The 5,791-nt window shown below is 44.4% G+C and overlaps 1 long non-coding RNA gene across 1 annotated transcript in view; it reads left to right on the forward strand.

Annotated features, from left to right (window-relative positions):
• Positions 1-287: 287 nt before the first annotated feature.
• LOC123500018 overlaps positions 288-5,791 on the forward strand; it is a 73,374-nt gene continuing 67,870 nt past the window's right edge. The window contains exon 1 of the long non-coding RNA XR_006673149.1: positions 288-414. This is a non-coding gene — a long non-coding RNA (uncharacterized LOC123500018). The remainder of the gene's footprint in view (positions 415-5,791) is intronic.

A 5,791-nucleotide genomic window follows, 5' to 3' on the forward strand; every position in this document is an offset into this window, starting at 1 on the left:
AGTCCCCGTGAAGAGATAATAGCGACAATAGCTGCGCCAAGGAAGACAGTGCATGTTTGAAGTGGAGTGGCAATGTTCGACTGACTAAGAATTCTACTGACGCAATGCTATATCTTTAAAGACTGATCTGATATTCAAATGTGCTTCATCTTGTAAAACATGAGTTGAAAAAAACGCGAGAAGTATATATTTTTGTAGCAAATTTTCGGTAAAGCCTTACTGTACGTATTAGAAGATTAACGCAACAGTCCCAAGGTTACAGACAGTGGATTGTGGGGTACTGCTTAGTAAATAAGCTGAGACCGTGAGACGTGACCGGCGTGCTGTAGTTAGTGGTCGTGGTGGTGATGGCAGCAGACTGAGCGGTGGTCACACTCCCCTTGAAGCACGCCACTACACGCCCAGGAGGCCACGGTTAGTAAAGATCATCATTAATACCACTACATGACTTTGTTTGGACGTTAAATAAGGTAGAATGATTGCTGTGAAGGTTCCGGTTAGTGAATAACTCTCCTGAATGTCTCTTTGTGCCTCACCAAGTGGCTGGAGAGTGAAGGGAGAACATAACTGCTATTTCATACGGCAGAGACCTTTATCTAGTGAGATGAGACATCTGGAAGGCAGTGGCGTCTTTAGTACACAGCTGGGTGAGGTATGTGGCTGCCCTGTCAGAGGAGAGAGGCCCGGCCTCCTGCTGGGGTGGGGCAGTTAGGGTAGATCGGGGTTGTTGGGAGGGGGGGTGTTCACTAGCGGGCTGCCTCAGAATATAATGGCGCGGTTTGTTTCCTTACCATAAAGACCTAATTCATTATCGCACAGTGGCCTCCCGTCGCCTTGTGTTATTCTTTTGTTTTTGTTTTTACCGTGACTCCTCCCCGGGGCGGCAGTGTAGCCAGCGCGGGGCGGCACCACGGTGAGACGCTGGCACTCTTCTTGCGCGCTAAACGAGGACTTGGATTGCAACTTTTTGACTTATTCCCAACAACGTGAGTTAGAGTTAGAGTCACGGGTGGGGTGAGCGGGGTAGCGAGCAAGGGGCGGGTGTTGCGGCGAGATGACGGGGCTGATAAGATGCTGGCAGCGCTGACCCACTCGAAAAGCAGGAGGAAGATGCTGACAAAAGGGCGGACGATCTGTCAATCAGGCCACTGGAGGAACTGAAGTGATTTATGCGCGTGATTGGTGATATTGATGCTGTTAGCCTGTTGTCATTGGCCGGTAGGGGGCGGGAGGGGCACACAGAGAGGAGGAAAAGGGCAGAGGGAGGCGAGGAAGGCAGAGGAGGATCTTTAAGCAAATGAGACGATCGATTCAACCGCGGACAAAAGCGTGTGCCGAGAAACAGAACGCGGACACTTGACAAAACAATATCGCCATGCGCGGCTAATGGTCCCGCCTTGTGGAGCGTCGCACAGACACCATCGACTCTTTGATGGCGGGACTCAATGGGCGCGGGGGAACATTATGCCCCGTGAAAGCCGCGCAGGCCGACCGTGACACTGCGCTCTCATATACAAGTCACTCCGAGGGAATCATTAAAATCAAAACGTTTAGCTGCATCAGAGAGAGAGAGAGAGAGAGAGAGAGACTATGACAATGTCCACTCGAGGTTAACAGAAGGACACGTGGTCTAACTTGAACCACTCTAAGGTTTGACGAGAGAGAGAGAGAGAGAGAGAGAGAGAGAGAGGGGGGAAGTACTGTGAAGTTATTGGTATTACGCAAAACTACCATTTCTCTCTCTCTCTCTCTCTCTCTCTCTCTCTCTCTCTCTCTCTCTCTGAGGAAACGCATTCAAAAGTTAGAATATAAAAAATTCTAATTGAATTGTTACAGCTCTGAATTGCCCATTTACTTAACCACAGTAAATATGATGAAATAATATGACAACAACAACAATAACAATAATGATAATAATAATAATAATAATAATAATAATAATAATAATAATAATAATAATAATAATAATAATAATAATAATAATAATAATAATAATGCTAATAATAATGCTAATAATAATAATAATAATAATAATAATAATAATAATAATAATAATAATAATTAGGAATGAAAAAAAAATATTATTAGGAAAAATAAAAAAACCCAAAGAAAAGTTGTACTTACATCAGTATTAGTAAGAAGCGAAGAAGTAGAAGAAGAATTTGTAAGATAATAATAAGAAAAGAAATATTACTGGAAGTGAAGTAAAAATGTGAACAAAAACAAGAACCATCGCCGTGAGAAAACCATTAAACAAGCCAGTCACTAATCAAGACGCTAAATAAAACCTACAGGGCCTCACGTCAATGCACGTATCCTCGCCATCTTGAAGCGCGCCAGCCAATTAGTGTCACATGTATGCACTCGGCGGGGGGAAAAGCATGATAAGTGTTGATAAAGTGTAATTAGTCCTTCGGTCCGCTGCTCACACGCTTGTTGTACTGCTTGATGCGCGGAGGGTGTGGCTCATTTGTGATGTGAGAGAGAGAGAGAGAGAGAGAGAGAGAGAGAGAGAGAGAGAGAGAGAGAGAGAGAGAGAGAGAGAGAGAGAGAGAGAGAGAGAGAGAGAGAGAGAGAGAGAGAGAGAGAGATAACCTAACTAGAACTAAGGTGATAGTGGAAGCAAATTACAGCAAAGCTAAAAGGTTTCTCCCCACCCCCCACTCCCTCTGGCATAAGCCGTGCAGAAGAAAATTAGGAAATGAAAATGTTACGTGGTTAGAGAAGAAATGACTTGAAGGAAATATTACTGAAGAAAATAAAAATAAATGAATATTCACAGTTCCCGGAGGCAAGGAAGTCTATCTAGCAAACAAGCGCTATTAGCTACACATTGGCGGCATAATGTTCATTGTTGAAATCTCCATTATCGTCAACTGTGGGTCCAATAGTTAGTGATTACTCTCTTCTGACTGATCAAGCTATCAAATAATGGGAATAAGTGATCATGTGTGTGTGTGTGTGTGTGAGAGAGAGAGAGAGAGAGAGAGAGAGAGAGAGAGAGAGAGACTAGGAAGAAAACACCCACTTCTCTTTAACCCCACAAATCAATCATTCTCTCTCTCTCTCTCTCTCTCTCTCTCTCTCTCTCTCTCTCTCTCCTTATACTTCCCTCTTCCCTATCTCCTATTGCTCTTCTTATACCATTCTCCTCCTACTCCCTCCTTACCTCTCCTGCGGCACCTCTTCCCCACTTCCTATCCTTGTTATCCCTCCCTTTCCCTCCCGCTCCTCTCGTCACCACTCCCTCCTCCCTTGCCGCCACCCGCTCAGTCACACCGTCAGCCAATCATCCGGCCCGGCAGATAGTGTGGGATTATCCTCTTTGGTGTGGCTTGTAAAGGGAACGTGTTGGGGGCGGCGTGAGAGGATGCTACTTTGTCATTCCTACCTCGTATTCTGAAACGCTTGCCTCTCTCACCATCACTGCTTTCCAAAGGGTCTAGTTGAAGATACTCGTGTGTTTTTAAGGGTATTTTTCTAATGGTTCTGGTGATGAGTTGGCATGATTTCTAGCTTGTTAATAGGAGAAATTGTCGATTCTCTCACCATCACTGCTTTCCAAAGGCTAAAGTTTAATTGAAAAGTACTTGTGTTTTTCAGAGTATTTAATTTAGTCACGCAGGTATGAATCAATAAGAATCTGAGTCCACTTTTCTTTATCATTACAATTTTTTTTTTCCTCCTCCCTGATGAAAGAAGCTTATGTGTCTCTTGAGGGGATCAGGACAGCCTTTTTTTCCTCCCCTTCCTCATTATTTCCTCCCCTTCCTTCGTTACTTCGTCCTCTTCCATATCTCTTTCTTCCAATTTATTTGCTCTTTTCAGTCTTTTTTTCCTTCCTTACTTTATCTTTTCTTCCCTTTCCTGTGTCTCCCTCATTTTTTTTTCGTCCTCTTCTGTATCTTCCTTTCATTTCATTAGCTCTTTCTTTTTAATTATTTTCCTTCATTACTTCATTTTTTCCTTCACTTTTCTGTGTCTTCTCTCTCTTTCTCTATCTTACCTGTCCGTGTGTCCTTTCCTTCTGTCTCTCCGTCTCTCTCTTCTTACTCTTTCCCTTCTACTTTTATCTCTTTCCTCCAATCCCCCCTTTCTCTCTCTCTCTCTCTCTCTCTCTCTCTCTCTCTCTCTCTCTCTCTCTCTCTCTCTCTCTCTCTCTCTCTCTCTCTCTCTCTCTCTCTCTCTCTCTCTCTCGTCAAACAGGTTCACACGATCTCATTTGTATTCTTTTGTCATTCATTTAATTGGCAGGCTGTGTGGTGGTGATGGTGGTGGTGGTGGTCATGGTGGTGGTGGTGGCGTTGGTGATGGTGGAGGTGATGGTGGTGGTGGTGTTGGTGGTGGTGGTGATGGTGATGATAGTGGTGGTGGATCGGAAAGATAAATCAAGAAGAATAAGCATCAGAACAGCCGAGGAATAAGTAAAGTGCTTTGATAATTGTTGTTGTTGTTGTTGTTGTTGTTGTTGTTGTTGTTGTTGTTGTTGTGTTGTTGTTGTTTTGCTGTTTTTGTTTTCGTTGATTTTGCTGTTTTTGTTTTCGTTGTTAGTTTACTATTACTACCACCCCCACCACTACTACTACTACTACTACTACTACTACTACTACTACTACTACTACTACTAATACTACTAATAATAATAATACCATCAATATCTGAAGCACAACAATTGCATACATTCACACACACACACACACACACACACACACACACACACACACACACACACACACACACACCCGCAGTGGATAAGGTGGTGATCGGGCAAACGTCTACGCGTAGGTTCGAATCCCATCACGTACAGCATTAAAACACTTAGCCATTTGTCGAGTGGTTTAAAGTCACCATGATACCCAGGTTCTAGGTGGTTACACTCAAGATGAGCTTGGGTGGTGATATGGGCCCTAATATGGGTACCACTATAAATAAAATTGCCTGCGCCACTAATGGGCGGAAGCTGAACAGCGCTTCCCATACACTCTTCAAGTGTGCCTACAGGCGCTATAGGCCTTACGGTAAAAAGAAAAAAAAACAACAAAAGAAACACACACTCTCTCTCTCTCTCTCTCTCTCTCTCTCTCTCTCTCTCTCTCTCTCTCTCTCTCTCTCTCTCTCTCTCTCTCTCTCTCTCTCTCTCTCTCTCTCTCTCTCTCTCTCTCTCTCTCTCTCTCTCTCTCTCTGTGTGTGTGTTACTGTGTGTGTACTGTGTGTGTGTGTGTGTGTGTGTGTGTGTGTGTGTGTGTGTGTGTGTGTGTTCTGACAGGTTCGTTTCTTTTTGTTTTCATTTATTATTTCTATTCTGGTATTTCCTGTTCTGGTTGTGATCATGTGTCTCTTGGTCTTGTAGCTGCACCTCATATGGCCACGAGGTTTACATTGTGTGTGTGTAATTCACCTCGGTCGCCTGCTTGTCACCCAGCCAGTCTTCCCCATTACGGAGCGAGGTCAGAGCTCATAGACCGATCTTCGGGTAAGACTGATACCACAACACACTCCACACACCGGGAAAGCGAGGCCACAACCCCTCGAGTTACATCCCGTACCTATTTACTGCTAGGTGAACACACCCCACACATTAAGAGGCTTGCCCATTTGCCTCGCCGTCCCGGGACTCGAACCCGGCCCTCTCGATTGTGAATCGAGCTTGCTAACCACTACACTACGCGGTGGGAGGGAGACGGAGACACATCACACAGAGACAAGCGATGCAAAAGGAAATTGGGATAGAGTGAGAGAGGCGAGTGAGAGATGAAGCTGAGGCTGAGGAGATGAAGGTAAAGATATAATA

This window comes from Portunus trituberculatus, chromosome 50 (assembly GCF_017591435.1).
Source record: "Portunus trituberculatus isolate SZX2019 chromosome 50, ASM1759143v1, whole genome shotgun sequence".
Taxonomy (NCBI): domain Eukaryota; kingdom Metazoa; phylum Arthropoda; class Malacostraca; order Decapoda; family Portunidae; genus Portunus; species Portunus trituberculatus.